At 36.0% G+C, this 9621-nt stretch overlaps 1 long non-coding RNA gene across 1 annotated transcript in view; it reads left to right on the top strand.

The window, feature by feature from the left end:
* LOC145721151 (uncharacterized) overlaps nt 1-6579 on the top strand; it is a 23849-nt gene extending 17270 nt beyond the window's left edge. The window contains exon 3 of the long non-coding RNA XR_014144616.1: nt 6530-6579. This is a non-coding gene — a long non-coding RNA (uncharacterized LOC145721151). The remainder of the gene's footprint in view (nt 1-6529) is intronic.
* Nucleotides 6580-9621: the final 3042 nt, after the last annotated feature.

Raw genomic sequence — 9621 nt, 5'->3', positions numbered from 1 at the left:
GAAGAGCTCCCATGGACCATCTTAGCAGTAAAACAAGCATAACTGGTAAAAATTAAAAAAATACAACCATGTAAAGTACCTGGAATTGTCTTAAGGACATACAGCAAATGAAGAAACATTTATTTATTGCTTGTGTGTGTGTGTATGGCTAGTATATATATATTTTTTTCTTTTTTTAAAAAAATTATCATCCTTAAGGTAATAAAATTCAAAGCAGCTCTTTCTTCAGTAGAAAAAAAAAAAATCTTCATCAGCCTGATGTTTTTCTTCCTTTAATATCTAACCTAGAGCATAAGGGTTAGTGCAGTGTTGGAGTACATTATATATTTCCATCAAGATATTTCATTTACATAAGGAACATTGTTATAATGTTTTGAGCTGAGAAACTACTTGATGTGGTATATATTCCAGTCTGAGAGAGAAGCAATCCCTTAAGATTTTTTGTAAATATGACCAAGATTTTTCCATTGACTGGCCTCAAGAAATCATTTTTTTTTAAAGAATTGAATGAGCAATAAAAATTTTTAATGATACCTATCCAAGAAGAACTAAAAAATGCATTACTTTCACTTGGAAAAGTTGTTAATGGGACCTCAGGTGCTACATTTTTAAGGCTTAATATTTGAAGAACCTTGGAAATTTTCCTTGGGACCTTTAGGATTTATTCATGAATTAATGACTTCTCAAATTTCAATTCTCCCCTCTTCATTTTGCATCGAGTGATGTGCAGAAAAGCATTTTAGTAAAATTTGAAGTATCACACAGAGTTTTAAATCACAATAATCAACACAGAATGACGTAATGAGCACTCCTGTCCTTATTACACCACATCCTAGCTGTGTGAAAGTTGGCAAAGTTACCTTTTTACAAAGCTCTCATATTCTCATTTGTAGAATTTGTTGTGTGAGAATTAATGATAATGTATGTAAACCACCTTGACCAGTGCCTGGCAAAATAGCAGCTCCTTAAGAAAAAGGGCCCTTCTAAGCAAAACATGTTTATCCATGGGAGGTTTGTTACTTAATAAAATACCTCATCCATTAAGGATTCTATCAAGTTTTATCGTTCCCAGAACAATATTTCCCCAAACATGGCAAAACCTAGATCTCAGCACTTCCTCCTCATTCTTAAGGTCTCTTCATACTTTGCTACCTGACTATATTCAATTTATCATTATAAAAATCTTTATTATTTGTCTGTTTAATATTCTCATAGAATTATTGTATTAAACATTAAAAGAACATTTTGAAATAGTGTATATCTGCAGAGAAAAGTGTACTGTGTATTTGTGCATTGGTGTACATTTTGTTACAAGGGCTGTATTTATTCAATATACTTTATGTGTTTGTTTAAATATAACAGCTTGATTGATATGTAATTCACATACCATACTGTTCACCCATTTAAAGTATACAGTCCAATAATTTTTAGCATCTCCAGAGTTGCACAACCATCACCACAATAAATTTTTGAACATTTTCATACCCCAAAGGAAACCCCATAGGCATTAACATTGACTCCTCGCTTTGGTAACCATTAATCTACTTCCCAGGTAACAATTAACCTACTTCCTGTCTTGGTAGATTTGCCTATTCTGGACATTTCATATAAATGGAATAATATTACACACACATACATCTATATATGCACATTTTGTTTATCATTTATTAGATGATGGACTTTGGGTTGTTTCTACTTCGTGAAAATTATGAATAATGCTGCTCAGGATAGTCACATAGAAGTTTTTGCGAGGACACGTGTTTGCATTTCTCTGAGGTGGAATTCTAAGAGTGGAATTGCTGAGTGAAATGGTAACTCTGTGTTTGACCTTTTGAGGAACCGGACTATTTTCCATCATTTTCCATCCTTAATGGCAATGGATGAGTGTTCTAATTTCTTCACATCCTCATCATCGCTAATTATTACCTGACTTTTTAATCAAATCCATCCTAGTAGGTATGAAGTGGCATCTCATTATGGTTTTTCCTGTACCCTGCATTTCCCCGATGGCTCATGATGTTGAGCCTCTTTTGATGTGCTTATTGGCTATTTGCATACTTTCTTTGGAGACGTTGTCTATTCAATTCCTTTGCCCATTTTTGATTGGCTTATTTGTCTTATTATTTAGTTGTAGGAGTTATTCATATATTCTAAATACAAGTCATTTATTAATGCAATATTTTTTTTAGCATTGTGTGGGTTGTCTTTTGACATAGTTGATGGTACCCTCTAAAAAACAAAAGGTTTTAATCTTGATGAAGGCCAATTTATCTATTTTTTCTTTTGTTGCATATACTTCTGGTGTCTAAGAAGGCTTTGCCTACCCCTAGATTTAGTCATATTTAATTACTTTAAGGGTATGTTCACTATTTCTTTAATTATTTCTCAGTCATTACTTTAGGACTTACTATATATACCTGAACTATTAGAATCTACTTCATATTTATACTAACTTCATTCAAATTAGATATAGAATTGTTACCCTGGGCAGCTCTTTTCCTTCTCCCTCTTTTTGTGCTATTATTAACATCCATCTATATATGTTGCAAGCCAACAATACATTTTTATACTTGTTCCCTCATGTTATTTTATGGCTGCTAAAGAAGCTGAGACAAGAAAGTAGAGCTAATATATTTATATAATTTGTTATATTCTCGTATTTACTATTTCTTGATCCCTTCATTTCTTTCTATGGATTCCAGTTTATCTGGTGTCATTTCCTTACTCTAACATACCTTTGTTCCTACCCACCTTCTTCCTGCTGTAATCTTAAAATATATTATGTTTCCATGTGCTGTAAGCCAATAACAATTATATATATTTTTATGTGATTGCTTTTTAGCTCAATTAAAAGAAGAAAGTGGAGGAAATATGTAATTTTTACTGTCTATGATAATTCATAATTACCTTTACTAGAGTTCTGTTTTTTCATGTGGGTTGAATTACTTACTGTCTGGAGTCACTGCTTTTAGCTTGAAGAACTTCCATTAGTATTTCTTGTGAGGCAGGTCAGCTAGCAATAATTTTTCTAGGTTTTGTTTGTCTTGGAATGTCTTTATATTGCCCTCACTTTTTTAAAAATAGTTTTGCCAGATATAAGATTCTTGTAATTTTTATTTTTCCAGAAATCTTAGTATCATCCTACTGCTTCTCACCTGCAAATAAGAAATCATCTCTTGATATTTTTCTGTCACATGTGATGGGTTGTTTTCCTCTTAACTTTTTAGATTCTCTCTTATCCTTGGCTTTCATTATTTTCTCTAAAATACGTCTGAGTGTGGATCTCTTTCTGTTTATCCTATTGGGAATTCTTTGAGTTTTTTAGGTATACAGGTTCATGTTTTTCATCAGATTTTGGATAGTTTCCTTTTATTATTTTCTCTAACATTTCTGTTCCCTCTCATTGTGGCACTCCTGCCCATGAGTGAGCTTAGTGGTATCCTACATTCTCCTGAGGGTGTGTTCATTTTTCTTCATTTTTTTTCTCTGTTCTTCAGATTGCATAATCTCTACCAATTTGTCCTCAAGTTTGCTGATTCTTTTTTCTGCCAGTTTGTATCTACTATTGAGTCCCTCCTGTAAATTTTTCATTTTGGCTATCGTGCTCTGAATTTCCATTGGTTCTTTTTAGAATGTCTTATCTCTTTACTGATATTCTCTATTTGATGAGACATTGACATATTTTTTTCCTTCAATCATGATTTCCTTTAGTTTTGAGAATGTTTGTAATAGCTGCTTTGAAATTTTTGTCTGTTAAGTCTGACATCTGAGCCTTCTTATAGGCAGTTTCTTTTGCTTCGCTTTCTAGTTTCTTTGCATTTCTCATAATTTTTGTTAAAAATTGGACATTTTAGAAATCATATTTTCATGGCTCTGGATACAAAAGCCTTGGCACTCCTGCTGCCAGGCCTATTGCTGTAGTTGTTTGCTCATTTATTTGTTTAGTGGCCTAGTTGAGAGAAATCTGTATCCCTCTTCAGTATGAAATCTCTTCTGTTGGCCCCTCCCTGTTTCCCTGACTTATGTTAAGCTACCTGCATCTTTTGTTATCACAGCCAGCGGTTAGCTTCCACACACTGCTCTCTGATTGCCCTATTGTTTTCTTTTTTTATTATTATTATGTTATGTTAATCACCATACATTACAATCATTAGTTTTTGGTGTAGTGTTCCATGATTCACTGTTTGCGTGTAACACCCAGTGCTCCATGCAGAACGTGCCCTCTTTAATACCCATGACAGGCTAACCCATCCCTCCACCCCCTCCCCTCTAGAATTGTCTGGGTCCTAAACTGCTCTGCAGTCTGCTCTGAATACATTCAGATGTCTTTGAAGTGATACATTTTGAGGCCAGGCTTTGAGGTTTGTTCTGGAGCCCAGGAGTGCTCTTCTTAGTTGTCTTTTTCTTCGGCTTCTCTCTGTGAACTAGGTTGCTGAGGAGTTAGTCTGCTGATTTCATGGAGCTACCAGCCCGCTCTTAGATCTTACCACCAAAATCACCGTGGTTTACAAGCGTGCCATTAGGCTGAACTTCCCCACTGTCTATTCTAAAGAAAATCACTTCCTTAGGGAGAGCTTTGGAGCTCTTTGTTATTATGATCTACCTCTCGCCCCCTTGGGCAGAATCTCCGAGCTTCTACCCCAGAGCTGGAGTTACAGTCTGCCTTATGAGCAGGTCACTCAACAGGAACAGTGGCATTTAGGCTTCTCAACTTTTTTTTTTTTTTTTAATTTATTTTTTGACAGAGAGAGAGACAGTGAGAGAGGGAACACAAGCAGGGGGAGTGGGAGAGGGAGAAGCAGGCTCCCCGCCAAGCAGGGAGCCCTAGGCTTCTTAACTTTTCAACCAGTCAACTCTCCCAGAGTGGAACCTCTGCCATACCACTGAGCTTAAGTGAGGTAAATTGGGGCCTCCATATTTGGCCTGCGATACCTGGAATAGAGCCTCCACCCTATGAGAGGGGACTGTGTGGAGGAAGCCCCCTCCCCTCATCCTCTTAGCCCTACTCACCTAAAATACAGCCTCTGCAGCACAAAGCTGACAGGGATGAGAAGTGCTGTGGTCCTACCCCACTTGAGATACCATTGCCCTCAACAGAGACCTAGGGGATAAGGAGAGAGGAAGCAAGGAATGTGTGTTCTTGGCTACACTGACCCACCCTAAAGCTTCTATCACATTGAGCTGGGGCAGAGGAGGGAAGGAGCAAGTCATGCTCAAGCCCCACAGACTCTCACTGTATTATTGAGATTTAATAGATTTTCCTGAATATTATTTTTCATTAGTTCAGTACCCCCAGGAATATTTGCAGAGATTTTAAATGCTTCTCTATCATTTTCATCAGTCATGGTTGTTCTATGGGGGGAAGATCTACAGAACTCACACTGCCATTTTAGAAGTGGGTCTTCTATTCTATAAATTTTCAACTATACAGGAGAAAAAAAAATCTTCATCTGAACAAAAACAACTCTTGCTAACATTTTGATATACTTCCTTCCAGGATATTTTTCTAGACTCAGTTTCCTACATTTGCCCTTCCTTCCCTCCTTCCTTTTCTTTTCATTTAAATATTAGAAATCACCATCTTTGTGCAGTTGGATATATTTTATTAACATTCTAAGATAATTGTATGCATTATTTCCTATTCTTTATAAATATCAATATTAATAGGGACATGCTATTCTATCAATTTGATCTGTCGAATTAACTTAATAGTCATTTCCCTACAGTAGAGATGCATTAGTGATGTTGTATTGCTGTCCTCTCTTGAGCACGGGCACTAAGCAGTTGATATATACCATCTCAATACTCATAATTGAATGAGGTAGAGCTTTTTATCATGTTTTACAGATAAGGAAGCTGAAGCTTACTCAGAAAGCAGTAACTCCTAAAGCCATGGAACTAGTCAGGGATAGAGCCAGGGTGACCACAGATCTGTGAGATTCAGTGAATATGGTTGTGCATAATTTTTTTTTGCCTTTATTACTATTTCTCTTTTTAGGTAGGTTTCTAGAAGTAAAATTAGTAGGCCAAAGGAGATTACTACATACCTTTTCTTGATAAGAATTGACTAATGTCTAGAATATCATTTTTTATTCATCACGTTTCTGTGCTGCAATCAATGGGGCCAGAATATCCCTTTCATTTTTCACCAGAAGAAAATAGCATCGCATAATCATTTATATCTGTTATTCCCAATGTTGACAACATTTCCATTCTCTCAATAAATATTAGTTATTATACATTTTGTACATATGTCTGTTGAGACTCTTGAGGCTTACTATTTTTATGAACCCTTTACATAATATGATATAGTAGCCATCAATATTTGCTACAAGTAATTTTATTTAATGTGTTTTTCACTGTTTTATTTTAACTGAACATATTTTTAATTATCTGAATAATTTATATGTAGATAGATTTACTAGCAGAGCATCTATTTGGTTTTTGATATGACAAAAAAGAGGGGAAAAAAAACTTATTCTAGAGATCACAATGCAGAAAATTAATGTCAGTCTCTTCTGGTTCACAGGGTACTTCCTGGGGAGTGACCCCTCATACTGGCTACAGGAACATTGCCTCCTCTGCAAGGTGAGCCTCTCCTTAGGTGTCTGGCATAGTCCACTAGTAGGTATCTCATCAATTCACTTTTTTTCTGGTAAACACCCTCTTAAGTAGTATGCTTAAGATTCCAATTCCAATGGGCTGGACTCTCCACACTTTTTTTTTTTTAACCAAAGCATTTTAGGAACTCTGGTATTAAATATTATAGACTTCAATTTTCCCTCATCCAGGAGGCACATCTTTCAATTCACTTGATGGTTTAGCTGGCAAAAGCTAACCAGGGAATGTAAGCAAAAGCACATTTCTTAATTCTAATTCTTTCTCTCTCCTACCTGTTTGAATGAGAGCACCTCAATTCATCTTGAGTAAGTTTATGGTGACTAATTTCTTGAATATTCCTTAGTGCGGAGGGCACCTGAATGTACCCTCTAAAGCACATACTTCATTATTAATTTAAGATCTTAGTTCTTGAGTCTTTCTTAGACAACATCCTCACCTATTCACATGCTTCTTTCCTTCAAGAGGGCAGCTATATTTAGTTAGTCCTTAGTGGTGATCTGTCTATACAGCTTAACCTAGAGTGTTCTAATGGCTGTACGCTTCTAGGTCAGCTGTGTAGATGGATAATTACTGTTGATTCTCCCCTCCCCCCCAAATTCAAACCAACAGGTAATGAAACCATATCACATATCCTGCAAGTTACCTACTTATTATTAATTTGAAATAAGACTGGTGACAAATGTGATTTTATTCTTTCCTTAAAATATCTGGCTAGTAGTGGTTTTCAGAGAAAATATTGATCAAAATAACTAACTGTCCAGTTCATTTGGGAGAGAAATCAACTTTTACAAGAAAATAATTTTTTCTCTTGTGGTATGAAATAATATATAATCATATTAATTTAGTCTAGAAATAAGTTGAAATTATGTGTTATCCCACATTCTCCTTAAATACACATCACGAGCTACAATAACTTGCAGTTTTCTTCTGCCATGAAAGAAAAATGTTCTAGCTGAAAACTTTAGAATCATATAACCTGTATTTTATTGGCGGGGGTGGGGGTGTCTTAAATATGGAAATTCCAAACTGGCATTTTCTCTAGAATGCAAAAGGGCTCACTTTTCAGATGTGACCTTATCCTGAACTTCTCTGAAATAGCACAATCAAATGAATGTATTTAACTCTATCAGTTTACTGAAATTTGAAGCTATCTATCTATCTATCTATCTATCTATCTATCTATCTATCTACCTATTATCTATATACCTATAGATATCAGGTATTACCAGCAAAAGGTAGTCCAAAGCTTCAGACATTCAAAACCTCTTCACATGAAAACATGAGTGATTATTGGTACTGATCGAAATGTTCTTTTATTATCAGCTGCTATGTGGGACTTCCCTTCATAAACAAAATCACTGAAAGATTAAGAAATTAAAAAAAACTATACTAACTAATTGTAAAATCCTCAGAGTATACTGTTAGTCTATATTTACTTTGAGGAGGGAGAAGGAAATCAGTTACCAGTTTTGTTTCAGGTAATTGCTATGACCACAGTTACCAGGAAAATTTTTCAAAAGCAAACTCACAGAAGGACAATGTTTTTATTTTCCGTGAATTCCACCAAATAGGAATTTGACAAAGGTTCCACCCAGTAACACCACAACACACCATGCTATGCCTACATATCCTTACCACAACCATTCTCAGTGGCTCAAAGACAAAAACAATAAATATCTCTCTGGGCCAGAATATGAGCCAACAGGTCCTAACCTAGTTGAGGAAGTTTGGCAATACCAACCTTTAAAAGGTTTAATGTTTTTATGAAAGTGGTTTTATAAGCTTTAATATATAGACTCATACATTTTACTAGTGATATTTTTAAATAAATATTCTACCAATTTAGTTTATGAATCCAATTTCTGACAAGACTGAGAAAAAAATAAAACCTTCCAAAATAGAAACATGCCCATCTTTTGTTGTGAATACTCATATGCCTAAAAGCATTCTGTAGAGAATACCATTTACCAAGCATACTTGGCCCAAACATCTGTGCTCTATTGTGTTTTCCTGAACAAATCAACCCATTCAGGGACTATAAAACAAGAATTCATATAAAAATGTATGTAAGGAAGACACATTTCTCTTTTTAAAAGCTCATTCATCCATGCGGAAGCTATTAAAAGAAGGTTCAAGTTAACAATAAAGAACAAGGGATAGTTGTGTGAATATCTGTGGTGGGGAGGACCAGACAAATGGTGGTGGGATTAGAATGATGGAGACCCCGCGACCAGACAGACCACAAGATGTCCCCTGGGGCTTATTTGAGTAGAAATAAAGAGAAGGGGATCTACACAGATGTGCCAAAGATTCATGGTAAACACCTGGCAGACATTTCAGTTAGTGAGGAAAGCATGGTGCCAGGATATGCTGGGGTTATTAGAGGAGAGTCCGGGCAGAGTATGGGGAAGGTGGTGGAAAGGAATGAGAAGCAAGCAACCCACAAAATTTAGGAAGAAAAGCAGTCAGAGCATGGAAAGTACAGCTCTAACATGTCCCAGGGGAGTGGGTTCAAAAATAAATCTCTGATACCACAAAGAATTCTGGTGTTAGAGAGACTGGCATAATGGGGAGGCTCAACAAGCAAGGAGTAAAGCACAGGTAACCCTCCTTCTGAAATCAAAGAATTCTCAAAAATGGTAAGGGCTCACTTCCCCCTTGGCAGTCTATATCAAAACCTGCATGGAGTAAGGGCAAGCCATTTTCAAAGTACATAATTTGTTCTGCCCCCATCCAGCCTCCACTCTTTTTTAACAGACTACTGCACAGGTGTGCTGGGGAGAATAAAAATGGCAGAATGCTAAAAATCACTGAAATAGGGGCTTGGTCATAAAAAGAAAATAGCAGGAGCTCATTATAGCTCCTAAGCATGGTATTAGAAATATAATTTCATTAAAGTCAACCCTGAGGCTGAGCTGTGAACACAAGGCAGCTGATATAACAGGAAGCTAGCTCAAGCACCTTGGAATCAGGTTGGCCAGGGTTCAATTCCCAATTTGC

This window comes from Leptonychotes weddellii, chromosome 4 (assembly GCF_054177405.1).
Source record: "Leptonychotes weddellii isolate Sample4059 chromosome 4, ASM5417740v2, whole genome shotgun sequence".
NCBI classification, from domain to species: domain Eukaryota; kingdom Metazoa; phylum Chordata; class Mammalia; order Carnivora; family Phocidae; genus Leptonychotes; species Leptonychotes weddellii.
The sequence above is the reverse complement of the archived record's forward strand: the minus strand, read 5'-3'. Positions and strand labels throughout refer to the sequence as shown.